This window comes from Chrysemys picta, chromosome 8 (genome assembly GCF_011386835.1).
Source record: "Chrysemys picta bellii isolate R12L10 chromosome 8, ASM1138683v2, whole genome shotgun sequence".
Taxonomy (NCBI): Eukaryota; Metazoa; Chordata; order Testudines; family Emydidae; genus Chrysemys; species Chrysemys picta.
Window position 1 is genome coordinate 47,406,473 of NC_088798.1, and position 14,211 is coordinate 47,420,683.

The 14,211-nt window shown below is 40.4% G+C and overlaps 1 long non-coding RNA gene across 2 annotated transcripts in view; it reads right to left on the bottom strand.

The window, feature by feature from the left end:
- LOC122172189 (uncharacterized) overlaps positions 1–14,211 on the bottom strand; it is a 140,157-nt gene that overhangs the window by 84,100 nt on the left and 41,846 nt on the right. The window contains exon 3 of one of the 2 annotated variants that reach the window (XR_006172257.2): positions 10,465–10,518. The exons of the other annotated variant lie outside the window; for it this stretch is intronic. This is a non-coding gene — a long non-coding RNA (uncharacterized LOC122172189). The remainder of the gene's footprint in view (positions 1–10,464; positions 10,519–14,211) is intronic. 2 annotated transcript variants of the gene reach the window in all.

Sequence of the window (14,211 nt, forward strand, 5' to 3'; positions counted from 1 at the left end):
GACTGGGAGGGAGACAGGACTATATCTGTCTGCGATGGGACACCAGGCCTCAGAATTTCCTTACAGTTTTTTTCTGGGGAAGTAGAAAAGTAGCATGATTAAATGGACAGGGCACTGGAGTGGAATGCTGAACACCTAGGTCCTTTTTCTAGCTCTGCCATGGACTTGCCACTTAACTTCTCTGTGCATCAGTCTCCCAATTTGTAAAATAAGGATAATACTATATACCCAACTTTATGAAATGTTTCAAAATATATGGATGAAACCACTATATAACTGAGGAGAATAATTATTATAATTATTACAGAATAATAACCCCTTCTCTTAACTCTTGAAATGTTCATGCCTCAAAGGACATTTTAGGGAGGGTTAACTTTTTTTGTACAAAAGCTGACTGAGGCTGGAACATTTGTGTTCCTGCCTGTCCAGGCAATCAAACTGAAAGAATGATACTAACGGCTGTTTTCAACAGAGTTTCACCAGCACTAAACTGGCCTAATAGAGTGGTTCTTTTCTATTTTGTTGTTTGCTTGATATCAGGCAGTCACTTGGTTATTCTGGCTGTATGTATGCATGGGTGCTATTTACATATGGAAAAATCATAACATGTACTGGGGTCAGATTTCATCCCTATACTTTGCATCACCTAGGTATACTAGTTTTTTCCAGTTAATCTCACAGGATTCCTAAGTGTCTCCTACAGGAAGGACAGAAAATCTACGTGAATACAATAGGAAGTGCCTTTTTTCCTGATCAGAAGCAATTTTTCAGAGGACTAAGAATCCTTTTCTAGAATCCCAGCAAAACATTAGTATGAAGTCTGCTAATATTCCATCTGCTCTTGCTCGTGCCAATCTGTCTGCAGTGTAAATAGTTTGTTCTTAAAAACAAGGAATCTGTCCTTCATGGTACAGGAAAAATGAAGTTATTATTTGTAACATTGCATGTCCTCCTCAAATGTAACAAATCCATGGGCTGCCAACAGACAATTACGTGACAATTCACAGAAGTACACCGAGGGAGCCAGGACTGGAATCTGGTCCTTCCTACGACTCTGCCCATTGAGCTACAGTCAAGTAAATCTTCCTTAAGTGACAGTAGTCATAAGTTCCTTGGCTGGGATGTTCAAAGGAGCCTAAAGGAGTTTGTGAATTTCAATGGGAGCTGAGTGCTTAAATCTATTAGAAGCTTATGAAAATCTGAGCCCTTATTCTATCTGTGAGCAAGCCACTAGAGGGTAAAAGTCTGTCTCAGAAACACTTGCTGATCAAACTTGTTAAATTTTTCATGGATAATTTCTACCTCTTCATGGGTTGAAGAGGTCATATGCTGGTATTTTCTCCCCCAAACTTTACTAGTGCTTTGTACCTCCTCTTATCATTGGAAAGATGATTCTTAAATAAACCATTAGTATGTGGTCTGCCACCCTAATCTTTTCAGACCAATATATGGGGAATATGTCCAATATTAACTCTTCTAATATGGTCTGCAGAAGACAAAGCTTCTCCCTGGTGCACCACTTCATCATCAGTAAAGAATGCATTCATTGCTGTGTAACTACACAAATTATTTCAATGAGGGCTAAAAACACTATGTAGCATTGTAGCTTTTAATGCCATGTGTATGCCATCTCCTCCCAGGCTATTAGGCTTTTCCATGGCTTTGGTGATCACAGCCAGAGACCTGCCAGGTAAAAGTAAGTTATATAAAGAGCTTGAATCACTATTTAAATTATTTTACTTCCTTGGGCTACAGTGCTTTCCTTAACTCACTAATGGCTATGGTAGAGACAGCTTGGCTTTCTCACTGCAGAGAGAACAGGTGTAATCATTAAGTTTAAAGTGTGGCTTTTAAAAATGAAGCTACAGTAAACGTTAAGCTTCATTGCACCATAATTATTTAGTTCTTTGTAATCAATGTAACAGGGGGAAAAATTAAATCATATTCCCTTACACACTTCACAAAGAGATCACCAGATTTTATTTAATCAACTCACTCCTTTACAAACATTGAATTCCCCATCTCTATTATGTTTATTGGTTACACTACTGTATACCAGTTATAATGGTATTGTGCTAAAATTCTCTTTTATGGGAGATGAACAGGCAGACTGAAAAAATCTAAACCACTTCTGTGATGAAGGCATTTTTTATAACACTTAAAAACTAACCAGCTTGTATCATGACAAAGTGCTATTAGATCAATGTTGTAATTGTTTTCACATGTTGAAAAAGATATGTATAGCAGTGTCAGAATACTGGAGATATGCACGAACAAACACACTGAAAAATGCACTAAAGCTCAGTTCCAGTCAGTGCATTTAATACTGCAGTATTTTTATTTCAATGTGGAATTTTATATATGTAAAAGCCAAGATTTTCAAAAGTGATTTATGATTGGGGTGTCCAACTTGAGACACTGTAAAAGGAGCCTCATTTTCAGAGGGTGGTTACTCTTATTTTCTAAAAGTCAGGGAACTTTAAGGCATCTTAAATCAAGACTCACAATTTAAGACAGCCAAAATCACTAGTTAATTTTGAAAATCTTATACAAAATGTATACCTGAATAACTCAATTTGAGCAAGGTAAATCATAATACAATGCTACTTTAATTGCAACAAATTTGTGTGTATCTGTTGATATTTCTATAATTCTCACCTCCATAGTATACTGGTGTCACACAAACACTACTATGTTAAGGTTCACAGTACACTGTGAGGCAAGAAAGGATTATTCTTCTTATATTACATAAGGGGAAATTGAAGCACATAGTTAATAAGTGATTTGCCCAAAGTTACACAGGAAGTCTGTGGCAAAGAAAGTGTAAGAATCCAGATATGTTGACTCCCCGCCCTGTGTCTGAATTATATTAGTTAGGCCCTGATCCTGTGACTGTATACATGTGGGTGGACCCCGTTCTCATCCAGACCCCTAGTGAGACTTAAATGGGTTTGTGTGGGGTGCAGGGATTGACCTACATGGAATCCATTGCAAGAGCAGAGGCTGAGTTTGCCCATCCTCTACTGATTTGTCACACTAAGCAGATAGATTATATACCAACACCACTGTAACTTGTTAGCCTAACATTTTGTGATACATTGGGAAGTTAGAAAAAATAAAAATTCTCTCACCTGCAGAGATTCCATATGTCAGGCAGAAGAAGAATCGACTAGATGTGTGTATTTGTGAACATTATGTGGGGCTATAAAATTGTTGTGTTGACATTCAAACTCAGGCTGGAGCCCAAGCTCTGGGACCCCACGAATGGGGAGGGTCCCAAAGCCCAGGCTCCAGCCTGAACCTGAACAGCTACACCACAATTAAACAGCATCGCAGTCTGAGTTTCACAAGCCTGAGTCAGCATACACAGGCCAGCCCCGGGTGTCTAATTGCAGTGTAGACATAGACTAGGGGTATCTGTACCTAAGTTCCCCCATCTATAAAAATCAGACATGTTACGAGGATAAATATAGCTGGGGCTATATAAGTACCTAAGATAGATAGACGTAAAATAGACTGACGGAGTTTGATTCACCACCGTGGCGCCTCCTGCTGGCCGTCCCAGGAATTCTCTCAGGGTTACCAGTGCACCCGTCTCAGGTGGTGTGTCTCTCCTGTCGTCACTCCTGTCTCTGTGTCCAGGATCCACATCGCTCCCTGGACCGCATCACCCTCTTCTGGACATAGCCCTCTGGCTGTGCCCCACTAGGTTCTTTCCCCCCTTCCGGGGTACCAACACTCCTCAGTCCAACCACTTGCCTCAGTGGCAATCTGTAGTCCAGGTTCTAGCCACTCATCTCAGTGGCAGACTTTTTTTTTGATTGGGGCGGCCAAAAAGCCAGAGCCGACCCTGGTACCAGGGCCACAGTTTGGCAGCCATTAGCCTGGAGCTTTCTCATACTCTGCTGACCCTACCCAGCAGTGCTCTGTCCATGGTGCTCAAGCCCTCTAAACACCACTCCTCCTCCCTCAAACTCCAGGGAGTGACTGCCTCTGCTTTGCTCAGCAGCCCCCTCTTATATGGGCCAGCCTGGCCCTGATTGGCTTCTCCAATAAACTTTCCCCTAATTGGCTGGCACTACAAAGCCTTTTCCTTATGGGCTGCCTCCCACACAGCTTCCCCAGGATTGCTTTAACCCCTTATATACCAGTGAGAGGCAGCCGCCCCATCACATTGAAGCCATCATGATTGTGATTTGTATTGCCAATCAGGGCCTCGCTATGCTAGGCACCATACACAAACATACACAAAGGTGGTCCCTTCCCTAAATAGCTTTCCAGCTAGTGAAAGACACTGAGTTGCTAAGATGAGTAGGAACCGGAAAGCATAATCTTTATCCAAATGCTGAAAACACTGGGAAAGTGGACAAGTCTGGCTGAAAAAATCTGACTGATGGCAACCCTACATTAGCTTTCCATCATCCAAACTTTGTTTCAGCCTTGCCCATTGCTGGTATACAGGCACTATATTTTAAACAAACTAACGATGCGAGGGGAGAGGAAATGTGGTTCTCTGCTGAAGATAGCTCCTAAATCATTCACATTTAGCATTTGTATCATTACTTACAGATATAAACCTGAAGCTTTCAGTAATATAGTAGACAGTCCCTACTTGTTCCTTATCTTTTATTAGCACCTGAATGTCATGGTGAGTTGTGAAATCTGCTTGGGTCAGAAAATCAGTCTGGCCATGAGAGGAAAGATGAAATTCTACATTTGGGAAAATCTTGATAAAAGATAAAGGCCTAACTCTCCTGTATTTTGTTCCTAAAATGGCAGGAGAAACCTTTCCAATAATTTAGATTCACCACCCCCTCCAGGAGTCTAAACCTTGATAAATTGATTTGCTATTTGCTTTAATATCTTTAATACAAGGCAGAGTTGTTTAACAGAAATAATTTTAATTGCTTCTGTGCTGGCAATTTTGTAACAACCATGATTGAATAATATTGAACATATTACACCCAGGCTTCTTTTGGAAATAAACAAAGTGCTTTTAACTTAAAATATAATCACACACTGAACCTACATATGGAGCTTACAGAAGAGTATGAAAAGTATGATAGACTATTCCTGGTAAAGAGAGGACATGACTAAGTCTTATATATATTTCAATTTGCACCCACAACCTTTCTGGAAAAAAGACAGTTGAGAAGAATTTTGCATAGGCAAACCAAGACACTAGATCTTTCTTCCTTATGATGTATTCTGTTAGTTTCTGCCAGATTCAAATAACCTTGCTGACAATGAGTGGCACCTTAATCTCTAAGTGGTTCCATCAAAGACAATGGGACTACTCAAGTGTTATTCATGGCTAAGGCTAAATTTTTTTCATGGGAAGTCGTGGAAGTCACGGAATCCATGGCTTCCAGCAACCTCAATGACTTCAGTCTGCGGTGGCCAGGAGGTGCAGGGTCCCCCACTGCCCACAGTGGCCGGGAGCTGTGAGGTACCCCTGTCACCCATTGGGGGTACCCCAGAGCTCTGAGCTGCCACGGATGGTGAGGGTGTTCTGGAGCACTGAGCCACCAGAGGCAGCGAGAGTACCCCAGAGCTCTGAGCCCCCACAGATGGTGGGGGCCCCCAGAGCTCTGAGCTGGCCCCCGCAGCTGCCTAGCCACTGGGGATGGTGTGGGGACCCCACAGCTGAGCTCCCCATTTTGTCATCGATATTTTTAATAAAAGTCATGCACTGGTCACAGGCTTCTGTGATTTTTTCTTTATTGCCGGTGACCTGTCCGTGACTTTTACTAAAAATATCCATGACAAAATCTAAGCCTTGTTCCATGGTAAATAAGGGAATAGGAGGCATTTGGCTCTTATGCATTCAGACTCTACTCTTTATGTCTAGTTTTTTGCAAAAGTGTTCATAACTTTATTGTTCTGAGAAAGCCAGGACCTTTGATAGCCTAGGAAGAAGATGGGCCACCAAAACATTTGGTTGAATCTCTGCAAGTCTTTGCAAACCATGAGCTAGGTCTATCTGCATTTAATTTTATGTATTCAGGAGGTGAAAACTGAGTGGCTTAGCAAACCATGTCAAATACATGAAAAGAATTCAGCAGAAATTCATAGTAAATTGGATGTGATCCAGGCCACAGTGACCTCAATTGAAATTGAAAAATTCACAGGAGACTGATTACAGAAGTAGGAAGTTAAAGATATGAAAATTGCTCTTGATGGACATGACACAATTTTAAATCAGAATACTAAGGATTCTAAATCCATAGAAAAATCAAAGTGATGGCATTGAGGGAAATGGGGGAGACGTAGGAGCAAAGTACATTGGGTCTTCCTCAAGGAGTAAACGTAATTTTCCAGATTGGGTTAAGAGTGGGGGGCAGAAAGGAGGAATATTTTTATTAAACTTTTTATGTCATTCACCTAAGCAGACCAATCAATATCTAGATTCAGATCTAATAGAAGGTGGGTCACTTGACAAAGAAAACATGGGTCTGAAACAGTCTCAACTGTTTAACCCTGACATAGCAAGTAATAATATTGCTTACTCACATTAAAAACCTGATCTGCTCATTCTTGAAAAAGGCCCTGAGATTTAATACAATTAATACTTTAAGAAAAAGTTAGTTAAATAGTGGAGGTATGTTTATTAGAATCCCTGGTCTCAGATAGTTGTACATTTTCCACTTTAGGATTTATTGTTAGGACATTACAAGTAGGCGTAGGGGTGTGGGTGTGGGTGGGTGTTGTCACTTTCCAAGACTTTGAAATTTTTCTCATTGCCATGCAGGTTGGAGAAACAGCTGAGAAAGTGCAGGCAATGATGTTTCTCCAAGCAGCATATATACGGTATATATATATATCTTGAAAACAACAACATGATAAAAAAAACCAGAGGCTATGATTTTCAAAAGAGTCCAAGGAAATTTTATATGGTGGCTGGTATTAAACCTAATAAGTAATAATTAATAATAATTAATACAGTAATATTTTACTGTAAGTAATGTAGTTACATTTCTCTGTTTCCCACCCTGACCTAAAGGATAATGGGGTTCTGCCTTGAAAATCTGCACATCTCAGTGGATGTGCTCAAGGGACTTCATGACAGCTCTGGAGCTCTCAGTGTGCCCGCCTCCCTTGAACTCCATGTTTTCATTGGTTTCAACTTTTTTTTAATATTCATTTATATACTATTCCTGCTCTTGAATAGGAGTAAGACCTCAGTTCATATAAGCATATTTAGTCCTACCTCAGCACGGGCTGGGGGGGGGGGGGCGGGGGAAGGGAATGGACTAGGTGACTTTGAGGTCATTTCCAACCCTACATTTTCTATGATTCTACTTGTAAGCTGTGAACCCAGAATTGGGAAATAAGGTATTCAAAATCAGACATCACCCCTGCCACATTGGAGAAGAGCATCAAGTTACAGGCTCTCAGCCTGAAAACGTTCACACACATGCTTAACCATATCACATGACTGGGGTGTGTAAGAATAGGCAGGATCAGAACCATAGGAAGGTGGGATTTTCAAAAGCTCTCAGTATTCTCTTTGAAATCAGTGGCAAAACTCCCACTGACTTCACTTGGAATATAGTTAAACCAATGCTGAGTCCTTCTGAAAACTTCAGCCAGAACATCTATGCAAAGGAGATGATGGAGAATGAAAGTGACTATGCTATACTTATATCAAATCCCAACAGACTCAGAGATTTTTCCAGAAACCCAAGCAAACTCTGATCAAGCCAAATGCTCATGCAGTTAATAAAAGGGTTTTGTTTTTTCTCATAATAAATATTAAGAGAAAATATTACATAGGATCAGAAGTTATCTAGTAAAGCAAAGATGAAGGAATTATTCCTTCCAAATTCACCCCAATTTGAAATGAAACAAGTCCACCAAAATATGGTGTCACTTTCCAAGAATTTGAAATGTTTCTCATTGCCATTCAGGTTGGAGAAACAGCCGTGAAAGTGCAGACAATGATGTTTCTCCATGCAGCAGGTCCGGCAATATTTTATATATATAATGCTCTGAAAAGGGATACACCCTCTGTCCTGAAATCATATTTTCTACTGCTTTGAGTTCCTACTTGGAAACATGGAAGGCATCTAGTCATTCCATAGTTAAGCCTATGAATAAAAAGAAGGAATTGCCTATATCCTAACATTCTAAAAAGAGACACAATTAAGAGCCATCCGAGGAAGACTATAACTATGCAAACAAATGTAATATAATGAGCACAGGAGTGGGAGCTGGTTTTGGGCAACATTTAATGAGTCAGATCCTGAGCTGATATATATCTACATCTCATCATTGGTCCTGGCCCAGTATCTCTGTGGGTATTTCTACACTGTAGATGGAGGGAAAACTTATAGCACGTGTAGATATACCTGATCTAGCTTTAATTTAGATACCAATAGTAGTGAAGCTGCGGGCAACCCGTACTTTAACGTCAGCAATATAAGCCCTCCTGGACCCTGGGTAATTACTCGGGTGGCCAGCTATGCTGCTGCAGATTCACTGTTATCAGTACTTAAACTAGCTAGATTAAAGCTAATTTGGGTATGTCTATGCATGCTGCAATTACACTCCCCACTTGTAGCATAGATATACTTTAAATTTCAGTGCCCACCCCTCCCCCAAGTAAAACTTTGCATAATGCCTGCCTATTTACCTCACAGGGGTTTCACAGTGATTACTTCTTCAAAGAGCTGTACAGAGATTTACTAATTAAAGCACTATATAAAGGGTAAGTACTCTATTCTTGGAAGGAAGATCTTCTACCGTATCTCCGAAGAGCTTCTCCAAAATATGTATGTGAACAAACAGTGTCGTAGCTGATGTTATGTAACAGTTTATTGAGCAGGACATCACAATTAACAGTACTGAAGAAATAAGAGGCAAAGTATCCACAGTATCAAAACTAAGTCCTAAAATAAAAATATTGCATGTGAACAAATTTTAAACACTGTCCATTGATTTTTACACACACACACACACACACACACACATATATATAAAATTCAGTGCGACTACATTATGCATATATATTAGACAGGAAAAGCAATTATAACTGAACATAGGTTGCAATAAATGAGGGGGGAAAGGCAAACAATTTTCTCTGTCTAAACAGATACTAACATGAGATGTTTACTTAATTTTATCTAGGCAATATCTCTGGAAATTAAAAAAACTAATGAATGTAATTACTGAAGCATAAGCAAAAGAATATTAAAGTCTGGTGTAATTTTTCATTGTATTGAAGGTTTAAAATTGTTTTCCTTCTTGATTCTACAGTACGTTCAAGGAAAGTTACTAGGGTTATTATTATTATTCAGTTTTGTATATAGTTAGAGAACAATCTACATACATAAATTCACTGGGGAGTAAAGCAAGCAACAAACTATAAAAGCTCAAAAATGATTGTTGCAGAATGTGCTAGAGTGTTTTAATAACTGGGATGAGACTTTTTATTAATGATATGCAGAAAAAAAGTAGTGCTTAGGATTGCTGGCAATGAAGCATTAAGTTTCATTTTGTTACTACTAAAAACTCACTTTGCACTATTTCATATCAAAAGCTCTTCAGTTTTAAAATGACTAGTATGACATATCAATTATTGCAGTTTGTAAAAGTCTAGTATCCGGCCATTTAAGGCTTATTTTTGACATATAGATAGTCCCGTAAGAAGTTGGTAACAAAAGGAAGAAATTTTAACATGCACTATAATTAACTTTTTATTTATATTTATTTTTACATAAATTTATGGTTTTAATTAGTAGAAATTTGAGGCTGAAATTAAAAACTTAAATGATTTTTACACTCATTTAAATGGATTATTTATATGTTCATTTTATTGCACTAAATATACTCTCCTGCATATCATTGTGGAATGAGAACAGTTAATTGGAGCTCCTAAACACCTATTAAAAAATCCCAACCCTATATTTATGTTGAAACACAAACTTTCAAGTGACTTTTTATTAGCACCACACCTGCACTAACTTAAACCACCACCAAACAATGAAGGATTGACATGCCAATTTACTTCCACACAAAAATGTGCATTTAACTAGGGTGACCAGATAGCAAGGGTGAAAAATCGGGACGGGGGTGGGGAGTAATAGGTACCTATATAAGAAAAAGCCCCAGATATCAGGACTGTCCCTCACCCTACATTTAACATCTTTTGCATCAGGGGAAAAAAAGGAACTTAATTTTCTACAGAAGCAGCAATATTCAAGTCAACATATTTATTTGAGCAGACAGAGAAAATGGCACTATATATTTAAGACGTGAAAGAAAATGCATCTCCATAGCTTGATAGGATTATCAATTATAATGAAAAAATGCAAACTGAAGACAAACATTAATCTCATCTGTGGATTACCAATTATCAAGATTTATCTTTTGTCCAAAAACTGCAGTCAGGTCATGGGGGATCAGTAGACAAGACCTACTTCAATGGGAGTTACAGGTACTCAAAACTAGATGCTATATTACCTGAAGATGACTGCCTGATGTGGAGATAGGTATGGTTTTAAGATCAGTCAATACCTGTCATGGGATGAAGGACAAAATGGTGATAAATAGAAGAGTTAAAATGAGACCTCAGAATAGAAAAAACTAGCATTTCTCATCTGGGCTGTGGACTGACATATATTTCTCTTCCAAACTCAACCCACTCAATCATCTGGCTTATGGTGCCTAGCAGTGCACATGGATCAGTAATGGCAATTTTATGGCACTAATTTGTTTGTTTGTTTTGCCCTCAATTTATAACTATTATAAATCTCCTGAAAACAAGTTACCATTCATAGGCTTGTTTACTATAACCAATGGAGATGCTGCTATGTGTGTTACCTTTTGATGTCAAAACTAGTTTGAGAGTCTCTGGGTCTTGCCAAAACCCAAAGTGAAGATGACCCAAACTGGTGCAAAATATAACACACATTACTGATTTGTTGTTGATTTTTTTAATTTACACATCTCTCAAACACATCTGGCTTCCATGAAGTTGTGAGGAAATAGCAGACAGACTATATTATTGAAGCATATAAGTGCAGCCTCAGCAATATAAAACACAGAATGCAATCCAGGGCATTAAATGGTTTAATTCCATTTTTTTGTGCTATAACTTTAACATGAGGTGCTTTTAGACCTGCAAAGACCTTCATTGGGTTTCCATGCAGGCACAGGAGTTCACACAAATGGAGCTTGTTGCATGATCAATGATTAGAAACAATGACTCCATATAACAGCCCATTCCCAATCATCAGTCAACTCCAGGTTCTAGGACATAAACTCTGGACACTAAAATATTTTGCCCCTCTCAACAGTAATAGTTTATTATTAAAAAAAGAAATTAATTACTTAGAATTAAGTGTCCCGTGCTGCCCAAGTAATGTAGCTGTTGTGAATTTGTTTCCATTATCTGCATTCAGTTCAATATAGATAGAAATAAGTCTACAAAAATAACTTGAGGTTTGTTCACCCAAATGAGTATAATTTTTTAGTGTTGGAGCAGATATGAAACTATTAAAGGAAAACTGCAAAGTACTGTAAAATATGTTCTAATCACTATCTCTAATTAAAAGGGGCATAACGAGTTAACCCCAGGATCATTCAGAATTTTTTGTATCTGGTGATAAAATGATTTCACTCATTTTATTCATCTGCAGTATTTTTCTATCTGTAATATGTTCTATAGTAAAATGCCTGGTGTTATATGACCAGCTTTCTAAGCATCACAGAAGGAGTTAACTGCCATTCCTAATATCACTCAGCATGTCACCTCACTCTCTGAACCTGCCCCCAAATGTATTAAATTTGTATTATAATAGCAATAATGAAATTGCCCTTAACTTTATTCATCAAGAATCCAATTCTCTTGTTGTGCTAAACCAGGTGGCCAAAGGACAAGTTGTTATTCACTTAAGAATCAGATTATTGCCGAGGAAAATGGAAACACATTGACATTATCATGTAAATCCAATACAAAGCTCTTTTAAAAAAAAATATCAGTCTGATAATCTCCATTAGCCCTATTTTGAAGGATAGTAAAATAAGACATTTTCAAAAGTATTTGTGAGATAAAAGGTATCTTTATTGCTCTTTAAAAAAGCTGGTTAACTTGGTGATATGAAACAAACCAAAACATAAACAATAATAGAATTTATCTTGCACTAGATCTGAAGGAAACCTGGTTTCACATGAATTCAAATGGAATCAGTTTTACCTGACTGCTAAGCTACATGATCAGATTGGCTCTTATACATACGGTGGGAATCATTAGCAAAATGTAGCTGTGTCAAAGAGAGCATTCTGAGTTATGAAGCTGGTTACGGCAGGGAGGTTCCTGTCTTTCTCAGAAGTGTTTTGAAAATACATTATATTCAGAATTCTCTCATTCTGAAGTATTTGTACACATCAAGGGTGAGGGAGAGGAAATCCTGTGGAAGCAGAGGGACTGGGGACTCCCACATGTTTGAGAAAAGATTTGTGCAGATGTTTAGGATCTGCCAGAGGAATAGAGATATTCACATAAAGTCTCTGTATTTACACATCACCAATGGACTTGTGTCTGCCAGTCCCCTTCCTCACTTGGTTCTAATGTATCTGCAAAGCAATGGGAACCTACAGAAACATGTGTCTCTGGAACCCTCCTTTCAGGGAAGTTTTCATGTAAGGAGGGGGTTAGGGTCTGTATTCCATTTTGCATGAGCTCCTGTGGGCAGGCCAGGTGCAAGGAAGTTTCATGCCCTAGGTGAAACTTCCACCTTGCGCCCCCCGAGCCCTGCAGCAGCTCCCCGCCTCCCCCTCCGCCCTGAGGAGCCTCCCCCCGTGGCAGCTCCCCCCCTCTCTGCCCTGAGGCACCCCCTCCGCGGCAGCTCCCGCCATCCCGGAGAGCCGTGAGGCAGCTCCCCACCCCAGCTCACCTCTGCTCCGCCTCCTCCCCGAGCATGCCGCCCCCACTCTAATTCTCCTCCCCTCCCAGGCTTGCGGTGCCAAACAGTTGATTGGCACCGCAAGCCTGGGAGGCAGGAGAAGTGGAGCAGCGACAGCGTGCTCGGGGAGGGGGTGTAGCAGAAATGAGCTGGGTTGGGGAACCCTGCAGCAGCTCCCCCCTCAAGGCATCTCCCTCCCCCGAAACAGCTCCCCACCCCCCCCACCCCGGCCCAGAGAGCCGTGCGGCAGCTCCCCCACCCCAGCTCACCTCTGCTCCGCCTCCTCCCCGAGCACGCCGCCACCGCTCTAATTCTCCTCCCCTCCCAGGCTTGCAGCGCCAAACAGCTGATTGGCGCCGCAAGCCTGGGAGGCGGGAGGAGTGGAGTGGCCGCTGCGCTGGGAGAGGGAGTCTGAGCCGCACATGTCAGCGCGCCGCCGGCAGCCCAGCCCAGGCACCGCTTTTTGGCGCCCACAAATCTTGGCACCCTAGGCAACCACCTAGTTTGCCTTAATGGTAGCACCGGCCCTGCCTGTGGGGGGTTAGGCCTAAACAATGCTCAGGCTCCACCATCAGCCCCATTTGTCTATGACCTCCCCACACACAGATCCCCAAACCTGTGGAGAGTCCTGCTTTGGGAGTGGTGCCACAGAGGCAGCAAAATTCCCCATCTGTGAAGAGAACCATACACAAAGGTTCCCTCTGTGAACAGATCTGAACAAACAAGTGGGCTCCGAGGTTTTATGTAATCACTGAAGGAAGAATCCAGGAATTCCAATGATGGGAATCAAAGTATCAAAAAAAAGAAAACAGTCACAGAAAAAAAAAAAAGAAAGATGCCTTTGGTCAAAGAGTCTTGTAAAGTTGCAGAGTCTGCTGAAAAGCACACCAACTCCACAGGATTGTTTGAGGATCCTCTGCCAGGCAAGGTAATCACATAAATTCAGAAGCTATACTTGGAATTAAGGTCAGACCTTGTTGTCTTCCATTTGTACAATATACAGGCAGTTATATGCTCCACTACTGCAGCAATAGTCTGTTGAAATTAAAGTCCTTTTCTTAATCCTGAGGAGGTGTGATAACATGTGTACTCCTACACATACTGTAAGTTCTGATCAAACTAGCTTGCTAAAAATAACAGTGAAGCTGCAGCAAATTGGGCATCAGCACAGACTATCCACTGGAGTACAAGCCTACCAGGACCCTGCGTTAGTACTCAGGTGGCTAGCCCATGCTGTCATGGATTACTGTTAATTTTAGCAAGCTAGCTCGGGTATGTTTACACATGGTGCAAATCACCCCCC